The sequence below is a fragment of the Schistocerca gregaria genome, chromosome X (genome assembly GCF_023897955.1).
Source record: "Schistocerca gregaria isolate iqSchGreg1 chromosome X, iqSchGreg1.2, whole genome shotgun sequence".
Taxonomy (NCBI): domain Eukaryota; kingdom Metazoa; phylum Arthropoda; class Insecta; order Orthoptera; family Acrididae; genus Schistocerca; species Schistocerca gregaria.
In genome coordinates, this window is record NC_064931.1 from 773,679,080 (window position 1) to 773,702,371 (window position 23,292).

At 44.4% G+C, this 23,292-nt stretch overlaps 1 protein-coding gene across 1 annotated transcript in view; it reads right to left on the reverse strand.

The window, feature by feature from the left end:
* The window catches only part of LOC126297540 (uncharacterized), a 447,952-nt gene that overhangs the window by 104,320 nt on the left and 320,340 nt on the right, over positions 1–23,292 (reverse strand). The window lies entirely within an intron of this gene.

The following is a 23,292-nucleotide window of genomic DNA, read 5'->3' on the forward strand; positions in this document are numbered from 1 at the left end:
GTGGCGTCATTAGAGCATCACCTGAACCTGCACACTGCCCAGGCGACACGTTCGACACCAATCGCCCAGCTAGAAGGGTTAGAGAGGGGCTTCAGCGCCGGGCTGGGTGATGCTGTCGTCGCATGACGCGTGACACCGGTCGTACGGGCTCCACCATTGTACGTTCTTGGCGACAATGCATACAGGAAGGCAGGCATGCACGACATGTAGGATCTGGACGACTGCCACTCACACCCACCCATCGTCGTGCCCGACTTGCCAGGTGTAGGCAATGACGAACGTAGGATCCTGCAGACTGGCAGCGGGTTATCTTTAGTGGCGAGTCTCGCTACCGTCTTGGAGTCGACGACCACCGGGTCCATGTCTGAAGAGGAGGGCTCCACAAATAGTAGTTTGTGCTCTCCCATCACACGTCCTGCCCGCTTGGTGTGATGGTGTGGGGTGAGATTTGCTGTGGTGCCCGTTCACAGTCAGTGTTCCTTGCTGGCTTCGTGACAGCTGCACGGTACGTCGTAGAGGAGATCCTGCAGCCGGTGACTCTGCCATTCGTGAACACCCGTGCGCATGCCATGTTTCAACACGACAACGCCTGGCCTTCTACCGCTCCCACCAACCGATCGTGCCTTGCAGCTGTGAATACACTGCTATGATCAGCCAGATCGTTCGACGATCTCTCCCAGATCGAGAATGTGTGGTGTTCCATGGTGAGTGTCATCAGAACTCCACCTCCACCCACCAATTTGCGGGCTCTGCGCGCTCAGGTGTAATTTTTAGGGGATGTAGGGTCACAGGGCTACATCCGAGACTTGCAAAACTCCATGTCGCGACGTGTGGGTGCTTGTATCCAAAACGATGGGGCACTGCACCATACTAACACTTACGTTTTGTGGCGCAATAAATGTTCCTCCTTCAAAGTTTACAGTGTAATCATTTCGCATTTGTGGTAGCACCTATTTGCCTGCCAACGATGAATGCAATCGGTATTGTCGTTCTGGGTACAGCTCTTTTTATGACTATCAGTGGAGTTTAGAATGAATTTATCAGCCCATTTATTAGCTTCTATATCTAAAAAAATCAACAGAAGTATTTTCAAAAATCGGTAGCGCATTTGCCCGCGAAAGGGAAAGGGGGAAAGGTACCAAGTTGGAGCCTCGATCCCACACAAAATTTTAATCTGACAGGAAGTTTCTTATCAGCACGCTCCGATGCAGAATGAAAATACATTTGTAAATAATGTTTACAATATTCTATGTGTAATACGTTTTTTATACTGTCATACTGTCGCAGGTATACAGCAACTAAATAAATATTGTAAAGTCTGAGAGTATGTAATTCACCCAGCACTGTAATTATTAATGTTTTTTTGTATACGGTTGGCGTCATGCACCATTTTTTCTCTACAGCCCATGTCCTGTCAAGTTTCAAATCACATTCGTTAATCTTACACGCAAAATAATTGGAGTTTGTGATCTTCTTGTTCATGTTTACTGTTCCTCGCTAACATTAATTGTCTAACAGGATGAAGAAATATTCAAGCAATCGGTCGTATGGAAACTTAGACACTATGTTATCGAAGCACACGTGGCGATTGTCGACGAAAGAGGTTTTATTTCCGAGGAGCGGAGTCGTGTTCATTTGTAACGTCAGTGCCTGTTGCCGTAGGGCGTAATAAAACCACCTGTTACTTCCCGCGCCCGACCCTGACCTGGTGAGAGATGGCCGAGTGCCAACGCTCGATATCCTTGCTTAATCCCTTCCTAAAATTATTGTCACCTCAGCAATCCGTGTCACTCGTACGGCAGTAATATTACTAGGCCCGTTCAGTAAGTAATGTAGCACTTTTTTTTCTAAGCAAATTTCGATTGAAAAATTGCGGAATTTGATGCGGGACATCGTGGAATATTCCCGCTTCAGTCCCTATAGTTTCATGAAATTCCGACTGGTGACGGACTTACAAGTGGCCTCCAACATGGCGTCTGTAGGGGAGGTGAGTTCCAAGCAGAGAGCTGTCACTTATTTTCTTTTGGCGGAAACCAGAGCACCGCAGATATTCATAAGCACTTGCAGACTGTCTACGGAGACCTGGCAACGAACAAGCAAGGTGAGTAAACAATAGTATCCAAAATTTGTGATCAGACCAAAAATGGATCATTACCCGTTACAAAAACTTAGAGAAGCACATTTAATATTTCGCGCGAAAGGATATAATACACAGAAGCCGAAGTTTGTGATGAAAAGATTTACACAACAGGTGTTAGCTGAATTGAGAGAAATTTTTCAACATGGGAGAAAATGGGCCACGTATGCTGCACGGATCTGGTCAATGTCCTCTTCAAAGATTTGTTCGCACAGTAGAATTTGAAATGACAGAATTGGAGTGTGTACGAGAAGATTCAGCAACAAGCATCCTTCAACATGCCTGTGGAATGCACATTTCTAAAACTTCGGTGTGGCCAGTACCGGTGAACCAGCAAACACCTCCCTGTAATAGGAACGTGTGCAACCATTGGTGCCAAATAATTTTAAGCCCAGAGTTCACTTCTCTCGATGGATTACACAACGCTGTACTCCAGTGACAAACTTCCTGTAGTTTCCAGTGTTCCATGAAGTTAAAATATTATCTGCGGAAAGAGACATGTTGTTGTTGGGGTCTTCAGTCCTGAGACTGGTTTGATGCAGCTCTTCATGCTACTCTATCCTGTGCAAGCTTCTTCACCTCCCAGTACCTACTGCAACCTACATCCTTCTGAATCTGTTTACTGTACGCATCTCTTGGTCTCCCTCTACGATTTTTACCCTCCACGCTGCCCTCTAATACTAAATTGGTGATCCCTTCATGCGTCAGTATATGCCCCGCCAACCTACTCAAGTTGTGCCACAAATTTCTCTTCTCTCCAATTCTATTCAATACCTACTCATTAGTTATGTGATCTACCCATCTAATCTTCAACATTCTTCTGTAGCACCACATTTCGAAAGCTTCTATTCTCTTCTATTCCAAACTATGTATCGTCCACGTTTCACTTCCATACATGGCTACACTCCATACAAATACTTTCAGAAACGACTTCCTGACACTTAAATCTATACTCGATGTTAATAGGTTTGTCTTCTTCAGAAACGCTTTCCTTGCCATTGCCAGTCCACATTTTATATCCCCTCTACTTCGACCATCAACAGTTATTTCGCTCCCCAAATAGCAAAACCCTTTTACTACTTTAAGTGTCTCATTTCCTAATCTAATTCCCTCAGCATCACCCGACTTAATTCGACTGCATTCCCGTGCGGTAGCGTTCTCGCTTCCCACGCCCGGGTTCCCGGGTTCGATTCCCGACGGGGTCAAGGATTTTATCTGCCTCGTGATGACTGGGTGTTGTGTGATGTCCTTAGGTTAGTTAGGTTTAAGTAGTTCTAAGTTCTAGGGGACTGATGACCATAGATGTTAAGTCCCATAGTGCTCAGAGCCATTTGAATCATTTGACTACATTCCATTATCATCGTTTTGCTTTTGTTGATGTTCATCTTATATCCTCCTTTCAAGACACTGTCCATTCCGTTTAGCTGCTCTTCCAGGTCCTTTGCTGTCTCTGACAGAATTACAATGTCATAGGCGAACCTCAAAGTTTTTATTTCTTCTCCATGGATTTTAATTCCTACTCCAAATCTTTCTTTTGTTTCCTTTACTGCTTGCTCTATATAGAGATTGAATAACATCGGGCAGAGGCTACAACCCTGTCTTACTCCCTTCCCAACAACTGCTTCCCTTTCATGTCCCTCGACTCTTATAACTGCCATCTGGTTTCTGTACAAATTGTAAATAGCCTTTCGGTCCCTGTATTTTACCCCTGCCACCTTTAGAATTTGGAAGAGAGTATTCCAGTCAACATTGTCAAAAGCTTTCTCTAAGTCTACGAATGCTAGAAACGTAGGTTTGCCTTTCCTTAATCTTTCTTCTAACATAAGTCGTAAGGTCAGTATTGCCTAACGTGTTCCAATATTTCTACGGAACCCAAACTGAGCTTCCCCGATGTCGGCTTCTACCTGTTTTTCCATTCGTCCGTAACGAGTTCGTGTTAGTATTTCGCAGCCGTGGCTTATTAAACAGATAGTTCGGTAATTTTCACATCTGTCAACACCTGCTTTCTTTATATTAATAAAATACTGGGTGTTCATTTCCGAGATTCCCCATAGTAGCCAGTCGTGATTCTCTACCATCTGCATAAAGAAAGAGTCGTATGGCATTGTTGACTGATGTTCTACGATGGGTGTATCAGCGCCTACTCGGAAAGAGTTTTCTTCCCGCCCACACAGTGACCTCTTTCCTCACGGTGTTTGACAGTTTTGTCTTCAGTGTATCTGTTGCATTAAGGTTACTGTAATTTAAAGTCCTTATCCGAGGGATTGGTCATCACCAGTGTCATAGGTTCTCACTACACGAGCCACTGTGGAGAAGTCTGGATTTTAATGCAAGACATTAGCGCAAGATCCTTTACGCCCTCCGTTGCCGCCCAAGTACCCGTGGGCTATGCACGGTGTTTCACAATTCCTGTTACAGGTTCCTAGAGATTGAAGAGGGGACCTAGAAAGTAAAGTGTTGATAAAAAAAATCATGTCTGGTAATGTAATGTTTGGATGAAAAATAAATTTGAATGTCGGATCACTTTCAAATGTCCCACTTCACGGTACGCACTCAGCGGTGACAATGAGCTCTAACCTGTATGCTCTACAGAAGCCTATGGCAAGGACAAAATTACGAGCACTCGTCATTGGGTTCTTTTCTAGGTGACCAAAGACGCCCTCCTCGAAGTCAAAACTGCGGCACGTGTGTGAAGCACCTCAGTCATCCCTCTTAGTTGTGAATGTGTCAGTTTTTCCACCCGTTGTTGTTGCCTTCACACTGAAGACTGATCTGATGCATCTCTACTCTATCCTGTGCAAGTCTCTTCATCTCCGAATAACTACTGCAACCTACATCCATTCGAACCTGCTTACTGAATTCTTCATTTGCTCTCCGTCTTATAATTTTAACCCCCCCACACCTCCCTTCAGTACTAAAGTGGTGATTCCTTCATTTTTCAGAATGTGTCCTATCAACCGATCTATTCTTTTAGTCACGTTATGCCAGAAATTTCTTTTCTACTCGATTCTATTCAGTACTTCTTTATTAGTTACGCAGCTACTCATTTAATCTGTGGCACTATTCTGTAGCATGCTCATTTCAAAGGCTTCTTTTCTCTTTTTGTCTGCACTGTTTATAGTCCTTTTTTCAGTTCCTGATCAGACTAAACTCCAAACAAATAACTTCAGAAAAGACTCCTAATACTTAAATTTATATTCGACGTTGACAAATTTTCTTCTTCAGAAACACTTTTTTTTTGTATTGTCAGTGTACATTTTATATCTTCTCTACTTCGGCCACCATGAGTTATTTTACTACCCAAATAGTAAAACTCATCAACTACTTTTAGTGACTCATTTCCTAACCTAGTTCCCTCAGCGTCTACTTATTTGGTTCAAATGGCTCTGAGCACTATGGGACTTAATATATGAGGTCATCAGTCCCCTAGACTTAGAGCTACTTAAACCTAACTAACCTAAGGACATCACAAACATCTATGCCCGAGGCAGGATTCGAACCTGCGACCGTAGCAGCAGCGCGGTTCCGGACTGATGCGCCTAGAACCGCTCGGCCACAACGGCCGGCTCTACTTATTTAACTCGACCAGATTGAGTTATCCTTGTTTTGCTTTAGTTAGTGTTCGTTCATATCCTCCTATTAACACACTACCCGTTCCGTTCAACTGCTCTTCCAAGTCCTTGCTGTCTCCAACAGAATTACATTGTCTCAGAAAATCTTAAGCTTTCTATCTCTTCTCTCAGAAATTTAATTCCTTCTTCAAATTTCTCCTTGGGTTCCTTCACAGGCTTAATTTATTTATTTAATCGTATGGCTTGGGGCCCCCGTCGGGCAGACCATTCGCCGGGTGCCAGTCTTTCAATTTGACGTCACTCCGGCAACCTGCAGTCGTTGAGGATGATAGCATGATGACAGCACAACACCCAGTCCCTGGGCAGAGAAAATTCCCTGACCCAGCCGGGAATCGAACCCGGGCCCAGAGGACTGACGATCTGTCTTGCTGAGCATGCAGCTACCGGGGTCGGACGCAGGCTTAATGTACAGATTAAATAACATTTATGTTTGGCTACTGCCCTGTCTCAACCCCTTCCCAACAGCTGTTTCCCTTTAATACCCCTCGACCCTTTTAATTGACGTCTCCTTTCTGTAAAGGTTGTAAGTAATCTTTCGCTTCCTTACCCTTGCGACCTTCAGAATTTGAAAGAGAATATTCGAGTAAACATTGTCAAAAGCTTTCTCTGAGTATACAAATGCTATAAACGTAGGTCTGCCTTTCATTAAGCTATTTTCTAAGTGAAGTCGTAGGGTCAGTATCACCTCATGTGTTCCTACATTTCTCCGGAATCCAAACTGATCTTCTGCGAGGTCGGTGCCTACCAGTCTTTTCTGTTCTTCTGTAAATAATTGGTATTAGAATTTTCCACCCATGACATATCAGACTGATAGTTCGGAAAAATTCACACCTGTCAGTACCTGATTTCCTCGGAATTGAAATTATTACGTTCTTTTTGATGTCTGAGAGTATTTCGCCTGCCTGACACAGCTTGCACACCAGATGGAATTGTATAGGCATGTCTGACTTACCTAAGGATATCAGCAGCTGTAAGGGAATGTCGTCTAATCCGGCGGCCTTGTTTCGCTTAGGTCATTCATTACCCTGTCAAACCCTTCCCGCAGTATCACATCTCATCTTCACCTACTTCCTCCTCTTTTTCTATAAGTCGCCTTCAAGTTCACTTCCCTTGTATTGCCCCTCTATATACTCATTTCACCTTTCAGCTTTCCCTTCTTTGTTTAATACTGGTTTTCCATCTGAGCTCTTGGTATTCATACAGCTGCTTTTGTTATCTAAAAAGGTCTCTTTAATTTTCCTATACGTGGTACCTGCTTTTCAACTAGTTATGTATGCTTCTATAGTTTTGCATTTGTCCTCTAGCCATAGCTGCTTAGCCATTTTTTACTCTCTGTCAGTCTTATTTCTTAGACGTCTGTACTCCCTTCTGCCGGTTTCATTTGCTGTTTTTGTATTTCCTCCTTTTATCAAGTGCAGTATCTCCTACTGTATCCAAGAACTGCTGCTGCATCTTGTCTTTTTACTATTTGTCCTCTGCTGCCTTCACTATTTACTCTCTCAAAACAACACATTCATCTTCAACTGTAGTCCTTTTCCCTGTTTCAGTCAATCATTGCGTAGTACTCCCCCTGAAACTCTTAACTACCTCTAGTTCGTTCACCTCATCAACGTCCTATCTCCTCAGTTTCCTATATTTTTACAAATTCTTCAGGTGTAATCTGCAATTCATAACCAATAAATTATGGTCATCGGCCACATCTGCCCCTGGAAATGTCTTACAGTTTAAAATGTGGTTCCGAAATCTCTTTCTTACTATTATACAATCAATCAGAAACCTCCCAGTATCTACAGGTCTCTTCCATGTGGCCAGCCTCCTTTCACGGCTCTTAAACCAAGTGTTACCGATGTTTAAATTATACTTTGTGCAAAACTCTATCAGGTGGCTTCCTCTTTTATTCCCTTCCCCCAGTCTATATTCTCCTACAACTTCTCCTCTTTTTCCTTTTCCTACTATCAGTCCCCCATCACAATAACATCTACCTCTTCCGCAACTATCTGAATAACTTGCTTTTACCTCATCACCTCTCCTCTCAATCTCTTCATCATCTGCTGAGCTAGTCGGCATATTGACGTATATTATTGTGGTGCATGTTGGCTTCGCGTCTATCTTAGCTACGATAATGCGTTCGTTATTCTGTTTATAGCAGCTTCCTCTTTTGTTATTTATCGTTAGACCTACTAGTGCATCAGCCGTATTTGATTTGGTATTGATAGCCCCGTACTCACCGACTATCTGTATCGCTGAGGTATGCAATCCAACCCATTTCGACAAGGTCCATTGTTCATGGGGGAGGAGCGGGGGGGGGGGGGGGAGGGAGGGGGAGGTGCTTTTGCAGTCGAGCGACGCTCAATTTCCATTCATCTGTTTCTATATTTTAATTAATCACCGAATCAACCTTTTATATTTTAACTTATGCAGTTGAGTTCTTCTTATGGGGCAGCTGCAACGGTACAAGTCGATTTTGAAAAATGAAGAATACCGCAGGACATTTGCTTAATGCACAGTCTTTTATTGCGAACACGACCGGTTTCGGAACAGTTACAGTTCCATCATCTGGTGTAAAAAATTAAATCAATTTACTTATTATTGGTTTTCCATCTTCAGCTTATTTCATGAAGGAGAATTACATCAGATGCATTTGATTTTATTTACAAAGCACCTTCTGTGGTTTTTCTGCAAACTGGATACATACGTTTGTACATTTTTGGCTGTTTTAAGTTAAAACAGGTTTTTGTTTATAAAGTTGGTATGCAAGTTACTTACAGTGTTTCTTTACATATTCTCCAAACCACTGCTTCTTCCCTTCTTGGTAGCAGCGGTTGACGCCAAAAGGCTTCGATTTTTTTGGGTGGGTCAGGAGGGAAGGGGCAGGGACGGGCCTGGATGGCAATTACAGGAGCGAAACGTGGCTGGTGTATTCCTCTTTAATTAAACTGCAGTAAGATCAGGAGAAAAACTTGTAATAACTGACTTTAATAGGTGTTGCGGAAGATGGCCATGCAAACAAACGCATAACATCATTTATTCATCTGAGGTCATCCTCACCCCAATGTTGTCATGGAACCAAAGATTCTGTGTCAAAAGCAATATGGACAAAAATTCTATAGCAGACGTTTCCTCGTGGTGGGCGACCGGGACGCAGACTGTGTTCCTGGTCGTGCACCACGTGGAAACGGCTACTGTGGAATTTTTGTCCCTTTTACTTTTTTGACACCGTGTCTTTGGTTGCATGACAACATTGGAGTGAGGATGACCTCAGAGATTAAGTGATTTAATTTTTTACACCAGATGATGGAACTGTAACTGTTCCGAAACCAGACGTGCACCCAATAAAGGATCCTGTGGTTTCCTTCATTTTTTCAAAATTATGCAACTGTCGATTGCACTAGCGGCCACAAGCGGATACAACGAAAGGCCCTACAGGGAGGCAATCGAAATCCCTAAACACCCTAATAATTTCAATCGTAAGGAGGACGGCGTGAAATTAAACGGTATACGGATGCCGGTGTTAAAGAAGATGTGTACCACCCGTCCACTACTGGGTGATGGCAACGGCGATCGACGGCAACGGACAGCGGCCAATTGCACTGACGTTTTCGAAACTCGTGACGTCACGCCGCGGCGCGGGAGCGCGCGGACACGGAATTTAGCAGAAGTCAGTAGCGAGCCAGTGGGTGTGTTGGACCTTCCATCGAGCTACAGACCCCCTTGTGGATGTCTCCCGCAGTCGGAGACGAAACGTTGGGATTTGACAAAGAATTCACCAACCGACGACGGCATAACAGCCCGGATAATTATACTGAACATGAAATTGTCGATTTGTCTTTTACAGTGCAAAACGTTTATTTTTGTCAACCGCCATATACAGGTTTTATATTACTTTTTTTTTTAATTTTCCTCTCACGTGGCTGAAGAGCGGCAAACTATATTCGCTGACAGCCCACCTCCTGCCCATATTTGGCAGGGAGGTTGAAATAACAATAAATAAGGAAAGACAACACGAGTCAGTCTGGCTTCTATCGTCTACCCTGGTTTAGGCGACGGGCGTTACTCACTCCATCAAACGGGGTTGCTCTCCAAGTCCATCGTTAGGGACACCCGTCACTGCCAGCAGTCCTCATCGGTTTTTCTCCCGGACTCTTACACCGGCTGATATCCTGAGATGTTTACTTCTGCACCAGGCCAGTTCATACATCATTACTGACGTTATTCTGAATAGGACGTTCCGGCTTTTTTCATCCAACTTCTACGTGTCATTTTATTGAACGTAAACCCGGACAGTCGTCATCCTCGAACTCAGACATACCAGCCACGAACTTAACATACAGCCAGTTTTCTTGGCGAACTTCGCATCTAGCAGGTGGTCACTCCCTACTTGGCTCCAAGTAGAGTTTTTCTCGGTGAACTTAGTCTCGGACCAGTGCCCTCGGCACTCAGTGCTAATCTCACCTTACTGTGAGTCCCAGTTATTTTGTACTTATTGTATTAAGCTTGTTATTGTACTTTTGACTTCTCATTCCCTACAATCGAAGCAGACGACTTTTATTTTCTTCACTATACTTGGCATATCTAGGACAGTGTTTATCTTGTGTAGCGAAGTGCGACACTTCTCCATCTACATCCATACTCCGCAAGCCACCTGACGGTGTGCGGCGGAAGGTACCTTGAGTGCCTCTATCGGTTATCCCTTCTATTACAGTCTCGTATTGTTCGTGGAAAGAAAGATTGTCGATATGCTTCTGTGTGGGCTCTAATCTCTCTGATTTTATCCGCATGGTCTCTTAGCGAGATATACGTATGAGGAAGCAATATACTACTTGACTCCTCGGTGAAGGTATGTTCTCGAAACTTCAACAAAAGCCCGTAACGAGCTACTGAGCGTCTCTCCTGCAGAGTCTTCCAATGGACGCGATTAATAAATGATCCTGTAACGAAGCACGCTGCTCTCCATTGGATCTTCTCTATCTCTTCTGTCAACCCTATCTGGTACGGATCCCACACTGCTGTGCAGTATTCACGCAATGGGCGAACAAGCGTACTGTAACCTACTTCTTTTGTTTTGGGATTGAATTTCCTTAGGATTCTTTCAATGAATCTCAGCCTGGCATCTGCTTTACCGACGATCAACTTTATATGATCATTCCATTTTAAATCACTCCTAATGCCTACTCCCAGATAATTTATGGAATTAACTGCTTCCAGTTACTGACCTGCTATATTGTAGCTAAATGATAAGGGATCTTGCCCAATATGTATTCGCAGCACATTACACTTGTCTACATTGAGATTCAATTGCCATTCCCTGCACCATGCGTCAATTCGCTGCAGTTCCCCCTGCATTTCAGCACAATTTTCCATTGTTACAACCTCTCGATATACCACAGCATCATCCGCAAGAAGCCTCAGTGAACTTCCGATGTCATCCACAAGGCCATTTATGTATATTGTGAACAGCAACGGTCCTACGACACTCCCCTGCGGCACACCTGAAATCACTCTTACTTCGGAAGACTTCTCTTCATTGTGAATGACATACTGCGTTCTGTTATCTAGGAACTCTTCAATACAATCACACAATTGGTCTGATAGTCCATATGCTCTTACTTTGTTCATTAAACGACTGTGGAGAAATGTATCGAACGCCTTGCGGAAGTCAAGAAACACGGCATCTACATGGGAACCCGTGTCCATGGTCCTCTGAGTCTCGTGGACGAATAGCGCGAGCTGGGTTTCACACGATCGTCTTTTTCGAAACTCATGCTGATTCCTACAGAGTAGATTTCTAGTCTCCAGAAAAGTCATTATACTCGAACATAATACGTGTTCCAAAATTCTAAAACTGATAGACGTTAGAGATATAGGTTTATAGTTCTGCACATCTGTTCGACGTCCCTTCTTGAAAACGGGGATGACCTGTGCCCTTTTCCACTCCCTTGGAACGCTACGCTCTTCTAGAGACCTACGGTACGCCGCTGCAAGAAGGGGGCCAAGTTCCTTCGCGTAAACTGTGTAAAATCGAACTGGTATCCCATCAGGTCCAGCGGCCTTTCCTCTTTTGAGCGATTTGTGGACAAATTCTTCGAATTCAAAACTCGATTACAACACGCTGTTTCTCACTCAACGAGGTACTTATCTTACACTCCGCCATGTTACACGCTACAGTTCTGAACCCTTCAGCGGAAGAGGCTGCAAATAGGTAGACATAACAACGTTTCTTTTATTTAAAAAGCTTTAAGAGTTTTCACCTAAATTTGGAGGCATTTCTTTTCATCATGTCTTCCTGTCTCCAGGAATCGCGTCCGAATCTACATTTACCGACTGCAGAAACGATTGTATGAAGAGTGCTATGAGAGGGGATATTAATCAGGCATGCATGTGAGCAACTTGGCACAGCAATAAGCAATTCCGCAGAAAGAGTGACTGAAACAAGATACAGTCGCGATCAATGCGCCAAAAAAATTAAGGAAATCTTTAAAATGGCAAGGAAATCTTTAAATTGGCAATTATCATAACAAATGTCGCTGTGAGGAGCTCAGAATCAGTCGATGCCAGATTGAAGTACATGGTCCCCACATTCGATTCAAACCAAAAACCGGAGCGAAGCAGCGCTTATCGACCATGTGATCTAGGTCCAGGAAGACAGCTTGTTCAGTACCAGCGTCAGATCTGAAGGGTCTGGATCTCCGCCGTTCGGCCGTTGCGCGTCTGTATATCTCCCGTTCGGGCGAAGAGTAGCGTGTCCGAATCTCTTCCCGGTCTTGCGTAGAGTGACCAGAAACTTCGATTAGCCCTCCTGCTGGCGACACCGTGAAAGACAATGCGTGGTTGACACACACACCGGGAACTCACAACCTGTGTCTAGTTGTCCGCCTATCAAACAAGATTAAATTGTCCTTCCCAGATCCTTCCTCCTCGGTCAGTGAATGCTCATGATCCGTTGTCCAATGTTGAGGGCCGAGAAAACAGCGTTCGCGTTTTCTCACTCTTAAGATAATTTCAAATGAGCCTTGCAGACCCGTCGCCGGGGACGAGAACTCGCCCTGTGCGGTAATTTCGCCTGTCTAACTGCGTGGGCGGTGAACTGTTCTACCCAAAGTCGATCTGCGTCCAGGTGGGTGGAATGAGGGCGCTCCCTACTTGTTACGCCGCAATTATTTCTGCTATGATTGCTATGAACGGGTATGTCCATCGATTTACTGGCGGAATAAATCTTAAATAGTGGCCTAAATTTACTGAAATGAAACGAGAGGGCCAGAAGATGACGGACCCGTTTCAGCATATCTGTGATAGTGTGTGGTATCAGAATCAATACGAGCAGGGAATGAAAGAAAAAGCCTTATTACACTGAAAAGTAACTTTACTGTGAAATATAAAGAAAAACTAAACAAAAAAGCAGTCGGATCGAAATGCGTATATGTGAAAAGAAGATATTCTGTTGACTAACATTCGACGCCGTGTTGCTCACCCCTTGCATTGTAGCACGACTGAAACATCAGTAGCGTGCTGTCTAACATGTGATCCAGACGTTACTGCTCAAGTTATCCTTCTGTTCAGCTGAGGCTCTATGTAGTCATCCAGTGTATGACGAGGGTTCCAGGGAGGACCCATTGCAAACTTCAGTTGGTTTGAAGCATTGTCAGTTCCTTTCACGCCAGAAGATACCTCTCTTCATTCTAATTGATTGATCCCTACCTCATGGAAGAAGCTGTTCGTGAGGTGGGCGTGATATCGTGTTCAAGAAGAAACCAATCGCCGAAATATTGACTGTTGGGCCCAAAAATAAGTTGTTGTACCTAGATGCGATATTTCACAGCCCTGCAAATACCCTCGATAGTAATGACAGGTGTGCGACATACAGGGTACGTTCCGAAAGTAATGCAATTGAATTTCCCGCGCCGCTCCTAGTAGTCGGAGTGGGAGCGGGCCACATGGAGTAGGTGGGGGGGGGGGGGGGGGGGACGCTAAGCTTTGCCGCGAAACCGGTTTCAGTGCTCTCCGAGCTGTGGAAGCGGCAGGATGTCTGTTATTGTAAACCTCTGCGCGCCGACCGTGTCACGGAAAAAATGGAATCGACGATCGAGCAACGTTACGCGATTAAGTTTTGTGCTAAACTGAACAAATCTTTTGAGGAGACTAACAAAATGATTCGTGAGGCTTACGGGGACTCTGCTCTGTCCTACTCACAAGTTTCGAGGTGGTTAAAGGCCTTTAAGCCCAAAAAGGCAAGAATGAGCAAATCAAAAGTGAAAACAATGCTCATTGTCTTTTTCGACAGCAAAGGAGTGGTCCATAAGGAGTTTGTTCCTCAAGGACAGACAGTTAACGCTGCCTACTACGTGGATGTGCTGGAAAGACTCTGCAAAAGGGTCGTCAGGACGAGAAAGGACATCTCCGCTACCTGGCAACTCCATCACGACAACGCGCCTTGCCACAACGCGCTACGAGTCCTCGAGTTCCTGGCCAAACACCAGGTGCCAACGCTGCCCCCCCCCCCCCCTATAGTCCTGACCTCGCCCCAGCTGACTTCTTTTTGTTTCCTAGGATTAAGTCAGCCCTGAAAGGAACCCGTTTTTCGTCCATAGACGAGATCCAATCCGCCGTGACGAAGACCTTGCGAGAGGTCCCAGAAGACGCCTTCCAGGGCGCGTACCGGTCATGGCAGAGTCGCTGGAAAAAATGTGTAGAGGCCCAAGGACAGTACTTTGAAGAATTTTAAGTGTTTGTGCAAATCTGTTCAATAAATTACTTTAAAAAAAATAATTGCATTACTTTCGGAACGCACCCTGTATGTAGTTCACAACGGCCCAAAATATCGCTAATCGCCGTGCCTGCCGAACCCGTGGGATTGTGTGACCGAGTAACACTCTTCTACGACGCTCATATAGCACTTCACAATTTCTGCACTCCTCGGGGAAGAGAAACTGAGCTTTGTTCCATTCCAGGTGTTTCCTTGCTCACTTTCTTTATAACAAAATTGATTGTGGAAATGGTTGTGTGCTGAACGGGTAGACAGCACGCACCCAGTAGCTTCCAATGAGCCAGCACGTAGCTCTGTCGTGTTCCAGAATTGTAAACATACCACAGGCTGTGGCTAAGCCATGTCTCCGTAATATCCTTTCTCCGTGCTGTGCTAGTGTTGAGAGGTACGCAGTAGAACTTCTGTGAAGTTTGGGAGGTAGGGCACGAGGTACTGGCGGAAGTACAGCTGTGACGATGGGTCGTCAGTCATGATTAGTTGGCTTAGTCTGAAGAGTACCTACCCAGTTCGAGTCTCGGCCCGGTAGATAATACCTACTTCATTTATTCATTTACGAGGGCCTATTTCACTCCCCCCCCCCCCCCATGAACCATGGACCTTGCCGTTGGTGGGGAGGCTTGCGTGCCTCAGCGATACAGATAGCGGTACCGTAGGTGCAACCACAACGGAGCGGTATCTGTTGAGAGGCCAGACAAACGTGTGGTTCCTGAAGAGGGGAAGCAGCCTTTTCAGTAGTTGCAAGGGCAACAGTCTGGATGATTGACTGATCTGGCCTTGTAACAATATGGTTGGCCTTGCTCTGCTGGTACTGCGAACGGCTGAAAGCAAGGGGAAACTAAAGCCATAGTTTTTCCCGAGGGCATGCAGCTTTACTGTATGATTAAATGATTATGGCGTCCTCTTGGGTAAAATATTCCGGAGGTAAAATAGTCCCCCATTCAGATCTCCGGGCGGGGACTACTCAAGAGGATGTCGTTATCAGCAGAAAGAAAACTGGCGTTCTACAGATCGGAGCGTGGAATGTCAGATCCCTTTATCGGGCAGGTAGGTTAGAAAATTTAAAAAGGGAAATGGATAGGTTAAAGTTAGATATAGTGGGAATTAGTGAAGTTCGGCAGGAGGAACAAGACTTCTGGTCAGGTGACTACAGGGTTATAAACACAAAATCAAATAGGGGTAAGGCAGGAGTAGGTTTAATAATGAATAGGAAAATAGGAATGCGGGTAAGCTACTACAAATAGCATACTGAATGCATTATTGTGGACAAGATAGATACGAAGCCCACACCTACTACAGTAGTAAAAGTTTATATGCCAACTAGCTCTACAGATGACGAAGAAATTGAAGAAATGTATGATGAAATAAAAGAAATTATTCAGATAGTAAAGGGTGATGCAAATTTAATAGTCATGGGTCACTGGAATTCGGCAGTAGGAAAAGGGAGAGAAGGAAACGTAGTAGGTGAATATGGATTGGGGCTAAGAAATGAAAGAGGAACGCGCCTGGTAGAATTTTGCACACAGCACAACTTAATCATAGCTAATACTTGGTTTAAGAATCATGAAAGAAGGTTGTATACATGGAAGAACCCTGGAGATACTAAAAGGTATCAGATAGATTATACACTCCTGGAAATTGAAATACGAACACCGTGAATTCATTGTCCCAGAAAGGGGAAACTTTGAAGACACATTCCTGGGATCAGATACATCACATGATCACACTGACAGAACCACAGGCACATAGACACAGGCAACAGAGCATGCACAATGTCGGCACTAGTACAGTGTATATCCACCTTTCGCAGCAATGCAGGCTGCTATTCTCCCATGGAGAAGATCGTAGAGATGCTGGATGTAGTCCTGTGGAAAGGCTTGCCATGCCATTTCCACCTGGCGCCTCAGTTGGACCAGCGTTCGTGCTGGACGTGCCGACCGCTTGAGACGACGCTTCATCCAGTCCCAAACATGCTCAATGAGGGACAGATCCGGAGATCTTGCTGGCCAGGGTAGTTGACTTACACCTTCTAGAGCACGTTGGGTGGCACGGGATACATGCGGACGTGCATTGTCCTGTTGGAACAGCAAGTTCCCTTGCCGGTCTAGGAATGGTAGAACGATGGGTTCTCTCGCGGTTTGGATGTACCGCGCACTATTCAGTGTCCCCTCGACGATCACCAGAGGTGTACAGTCAGTGTAAGAGATCGCTCCCCACACCATGATGCCGGGTGTTGGCCCTGTGTGCCTCGGTCGTATGCAGTCCTGATTGTGGCGCTCACCTGCACGGCGCCAAACACGCATACGACCATCATTGGCACCAAGGCAGAAGCGACTCTCGTCGCTGAAGACGACACGTCTCCATTCGTCCCTCCATTCACGCCTGTCGCGACACCACTGGAGGCGGGCTGCACGATTTTGGGGCGTGAGCGGAAGACGGCATAACGGTGTGCGGAACCGTAGCCCAGCTTCATGGAGACGGTTGCGAATGGTCCTCGCCGATACCCCAGGAGCAACAGTGTCCCTAATTTGCTGGGAAGTGGCGGTGCGGTCCCCTACGGCACTGCGTAGGATCCTACGGTCTTGGCGTGCATCCGTGCGTCGCTGCGGTCCGGTCCCAGGTCGACGGGCACGTGCACCTTCCGCCGACCACTGGCGGCAACATCTATGTACTGTGGAGACCTCACGCCCCACGTGTTGAGCAATTCGGCAGTACGTCCACCCGGCCTCCCGCATGCCCACTATACGCCCTCGCTCAAAGTCCGTCAACTGCACATAAGGTTCACGTCCACGCTGTCGCGGCATGCTACCAGTGTTAAAGACTGCGATGGAGCTCCGTATGCCACGGCAAACTCGCTGACACTGACGGCGGCGGTGCACAAATGCTGCGCAGCTAGCGCCATTCGACGGCCAACACCGCGGTTCCTGGTGTGTCCGCTGTGCCGTGCGTGTGATCATTGCTTGTACAGCCCTCTCGCAGTGTCCGGAGCAAGTATGGTGGGTCTGACACACCGGTGTCAATGTGTTCTTTTTTCCATTTCCAGGAGTGTATAATGGTAAGAAAGAGATTTAGGAACCAGGTTTTAAATTGTAAGACATTTGCAGGGGCAGATGTGGACGCTGACCACAATCTATTGGTTATGACCTGTAAATTAAAACTGAAGAAACTGCAAAAAGGAGGGAACTTAAGGAGATATGACCTGGATAAACTGAAAGAACCAGAGGTTGTACAGAGTTTCAGGGAGAGCGTAAGGGAACAATTGACAGGAATGGGGGAAACAAATACAGTAGAAGAAGAATGGGTAGCTTTGAGGGATGAAGTAGTGAAGGCAGCAGATAATCAAGTAGGTAAAAAGACGAGGGCTAGTAGAAATCCTTGGGTAACAGAAGAAATATTGAATTTAATTGATGAAAGGAGAAATTATAAAAATGCAGTAAATGAAGCAGGCAAAAAGGAATACAAACGTCTCAAAAATGAGATCGACAGGAAGTGCAAAATGGCTAAGCAGGGATGGATAGAGGACAAATGTAAGGATGTAGAGGCTTATCTCACTAGGGGTAAGATAGATACTACAGGAAAACTAAAGAGATACTACAGGAAAACTAAAGAGACCTTTGGAGAAAAGAGAACCACTTGTATGAACATCAAGAGCTTAGATGGAAACCCAGTTCTAAGCAAAGAAGGGAAAGCAGAAAGGTGGAAGGAGTATATAGAGGGTCTATACAAGGGCGATGTGCTTGAGGACAATATTATGGAAATGGAAGAGGATTTGGATCAAGATGAAATGGGAGATACAATACTGCGTGAAGAGTTTGACAGCGCACTGAAAGGTCTGAGTCGAAACAAGGCCCCCGGAGTAGACAACATTCCATTGGAACTACTGACGGCCTTAGGAGAACCAGTCCAGACAAAACTCTACCATCTGGTGAACAAGATGTATGAAATAGGCGAAATACCCGCGAAATACCCGCAGACTTCAAGAAGAATATAATAATTCCAATCCCAAAGAAAGCAGGTGTTGACAGATATGAAAATTACCGAACTATCAGTTTAATAAGCCACAGCTGCAAAATACTAACACGAATTCCTTACAGACGAATGGAAAAACTAGTAGAAGCCGACCTCGGGGAAGATCAGTTTGTATTCCGTAGAAATGTTGGAACACATGAGGCAATACTGACCTTACGACTTATGTTAGAAGAAAGATTAAGAAAGGCAAACCTACGTTTCTAGCATTCGTAGACTTAGAGAAAGCTTTTGACAATGTTGACTGGAATACTCTCTTCCAAATTCTAAAAGTGGCAGGGGTAAAATACAGGGAGCGAAAGGCTATTTACAATTTGTACAGAAACCAGATGGCAGTTATAAGAGTCGAGGGCATGAAAGGGAAGCAGTTGTTGGGAAGGGAGTAAGACAGGGTTGTAGCCTCTCCCCGATGTTATTCAATCTCTATATAGAGCATGCAGAAAAGGAAACAAAAGAAAAATTTAGGGTAGGTATTAAAATCCATGGAGAAGAAATAAAAACTTCGAGGTTCGCCGATGACATCGTAATTCTGTCAGAGACAGCAAAGGACTTGGAAGAGCAGTTGAATGGAATGGATAGTGTCTTGAAAGGAGGAGATAAGATGAACATCAACAAAAGCAAAACGAGGATAATGGAACGTAGTCGAATTAAGTCGGGTGCTGCTGAGGGAATTAGATTAGGAAATGAGACACTTAAATTAGTAAAGGAGTTTTGCTATTTGGGGAGCAAAATAATTGATGATGGTCGAAGTAGAGAGGATATAAAATGTAGACTGACAATGGCAAGAAAAGCGTTTCTGAAGAAGAGAAATTTGTTAACATCGAGTATAGATGTAAGTGTCAGGAAGTCGTTTCTGAAAGTATTTGAATGGAGTGCAGCCATGTAAGGAATTGAAACATGGACGATAAATAGTTTGGACAAGAAGAGAATAGAAGCTTTCGAAATGTGGTACTACAGAAGAATGCTGAAGATTACGTGGGTAGATCACATAACTAATGAGAAAGTATTGAATAGGATTGGGGAGAAGAGAAGTTTGTGGCACAACTTGACCAGAAGAAGGGATCGGTTGGTAGGACATGTTCTGAGGCATCAAGGGATCACCAATTTAGTATTGGAGGGCAGCGTGGAGGGTAAAAATTGTAGAGGGAGGCCAAGAGATGAATACATTAAGCAGATTCAGAAGGATGTAGGTTGCACTAGGTACTGGGAGATGAAGAAGCTTGCACAGGATAGAGTAGCATGGAGAGCTGCATCAAACCAGTCTCAGGACTGAAGACCACAACAACAACAAACAACATTTCACTTCATCCGTTGCTCGAACTTTCAATTACGTAACTCAGTAAATGTGGGGCTGTCTAACTGCCGGGAAGTCCAGTTGGCATCGGAAATCGATTCGATAAGACACTTCGATGCTCGTAGCCGACAAATTGCAATGTAGATGGTACAACTCTTTTTTGACAATTTAATTACTTGTTTCAAATTTTTCAGTTTAGTTCTATAGCAGTGATAACAACTTGAGGTATCGCATGCTACTTATCAGACGATTGGTATTCGGTGGTACGAAAACCAGTGAGTATCGGTTGGCTTTGGCCTCACATTGTACATTGCATCAAGTTTGATTCCATAAGGAACCGTTGTGCACAACGACAGTAGACTGTTGTAGCGAAGGATGTGAACACAGCAATATGTCGCAAACCTACTGTTTTTCTATTATTATTTCATATCCAAATTTCAGCTATAAATAGCGATCTTCAGTGCTAAAATACAAAGAAATTACAGAATCAGAACTGATTAATATAAAACAATAAGTAAAACTCTACATTATCTAGTAGCACTGATCCAATATAGTCAACATCCCATTTAAGTGAGCTACAATCTAACAAGCTTGCAGTAGTACACGTCACCATTTGACTTTGCTGGTGTATAGCCAGAAGGAAGCTCAAGTTGTTGTTTACTACAAGTGCAACTGGCTCAGTTTGCGTCATGTATTGTAAGTAACGACCTCTATATTACAAACAAAACTAACCTTGTTTTGCCAGCCGGAGTGGCCGTGCGGTTCTAGGGGCTACAATCTGGAACCGAGCGACCGCTACCCAGGTTCGAATCCTGCCTCGGGCATGGATGTGTATGATGTCCTTAGGTTAGTTAGGTTTAATTTGTTCTACGTTCTAGGCGACTGATGACCTCAGAAGTTTAGTCGCATAGTGCTCAGAGTCATTTGAACCATTTAACCTTGTTTCTTACAGAAGCAGTAGTTTTGAACCCTTTTTTAATAAAATGATATCAGTAATTATAGTTGTGTATTACCTTTAAAATACATCAAGAAATGCCGACTTACAATATGTTCGTTCTCGTATTAATGGTGAAGCGACCCGGTATGAAACTACTACATATTTAAAAACGAGGTTAGTTGATTTGTATTATAGAGGGCGTTACTTACACTATATGTCACAAACTGAGGCTGCTGTACTTGTCGTAAACGACGACTTCAGTTTCCTTCTGCCCATGCACCAGTAGTGTCATTTGGTGACATATAATGTTGCGAGCTTGTTGGATTATAACTCACTCAAATGGGATGTTGACTATAATGGACCACTGTGATTGGATCACGTGGTGTTTCACTTGTTGCTTTAGATAAATTCTGTAATTTCGTTGTACGAGGGTTGTCCAGAAAGTATGTTCCGATCGGTCGCGAAATGGAAACCACTGGGAAAATCCGGTAAAGCTTTACACAGACATGTTTGGCAGTGTCTCCAGTATGTCTGTTGATCGTGTCGCGTTGCTCTTTTCAGTTTAGAGTGAACAGTGAGCACATAAAGATGCGTACGGAATAGCGTCTCCCGCCAAGTATGAGGGTCTGGTTAGAGATTTCGCCTGTGTCATGCAGCCCATATAACACAACTGTCGAGCAGTTCCTTTTTCATGCCAATTCTCGGCCACACACTGCAGGAGCAATGAAGACGCTCCTGCAGCGTTTCCGATGAGAAGTATTTGATCACCCAGGCCGTAATTGGCTCCCTCTGAGTCTCCTCTGCTCACAAGAACAAAATTTTTCCACAGACAAAGAGCTGCAGACCAGTGCAGATAACTGGCCGAAAGCACGAGGCGGCTACTTTCTATGACGAGGATATTGGAAACTTGATACAACACTACAACACTCGGATTTGGAGCAGCGGCTATGTAGAGAAGTAGGTGAAAGGTGTACCTAATTGTTGCAAATAAAACATTTGTGGTTTTCACTTTCATTTCCATTTCGCGACCGATAGGAACTAACTTTCTGGCCAACCCTCGTATTTTAGGAAAGAAGATGGCTATTTATAGCTGAAATCTGGGTAGGCAAGAATACTACAAAACCAGTGATATTGTACTGATTGCTGTGTTCTTGTCCTTCCTTGTATCACACACTGTAGGTTTAATAAGTTCTTTTACAGACCTAGTCAGCTGAAAGAAAGTCGAATTGACGGTATTAATGCAGAAAGTAAAGTTTAAATCACGGGAAATTTAGGGGTAAATGATTCTGTATATTGTTTCTTCCATTTCCGTTCACGAATGGGTTTACGAACTCTGGCTTCCTAAAACTGCCCGTGTGAGCTACTTTTGTCCTTCCTTATTTCACCTTCATGAACGCTAGAAGTATTACATAAAGACCTTAAGAATACCTGTTAGACTCTGGCCTGAAAACCACTTCTAGCAGTTTTCTCAAAACATTTGCGCTTGATGAGTCGTATTGTTTCGTTATTTGCTTGTTAAGGACTGACAGCATCTTTTACATTTAAACAGTTACTAGCACACGAGAGTGTCCTAAACAGCCACGTTCAAAGAAGGACTGTACTTACCTCGTATATAACATCTTACAAAGCAGCAGTTTCGAGCAGTCTGCCATTATTTTGATTATTGTGGTTTTCTTTCACTTGAGAACAAAGTTATGTTTTTAGGCTCATAAGGCTCATTCTTTCGTGGCCTGTCCCCCTTGAATCTAAGCCTACACACATTCCTACGCACAGGTTGTCGGAAATACCCGTTACAAACTTCTAGGACTTGTAGAGGGGAGTGAGTAGGAATAGGAACCCAAGTCCTGAAACATATTGTTTCCGTGCTACAGCAGTTTGAAAACATCTTTGCTACCTAGGTATGCAACAGAGTAATCATAGTGGGGGCTGGTTACGTCGGACCGGATGATGTCATTTGACGTCGATCCTACGTCTCTTACCTGCTTCGAGCCTCTTTCACATGTCTGTGTTTGTTAGAGCAACATGGTTGATTACACGTTTGCAGAATGCTCCGACATAATCCTTCCGAATGGCGAAACTGACAGTAACGGAAGAGCTGCTTGTCACCTATATCAATATCATTCTGTACAACATCCGACTACATCGCATACTCTTTTCGCCACAATTAAACAACGGTTTCGAGGAACAGTAGCTTCACGGTCAGCAGGCGTGACTGTAGTGGTCTAAGGAGCATCCGCACATCCGAAATGGAAGAGGTCGTACTGCATTAGGTTGACGGGCACCCGTCAACGAGTACAGGAGCAATTTCTATGGCTATTGATAAGTGGAACTGTAAAAAAAATTGTACTGGGACACGCCTTAATCAATTACTTGCACAAACTGTCGCCTTGCCAACATGTTTTGAAATGGCTGTAGCAAGCAAATGGTACGTAACCGGACATGGGTACCCGTTCAGAATATCATGTACTTACTCCCCTCTACAAGTTCCACATCTACATCTACATTTAT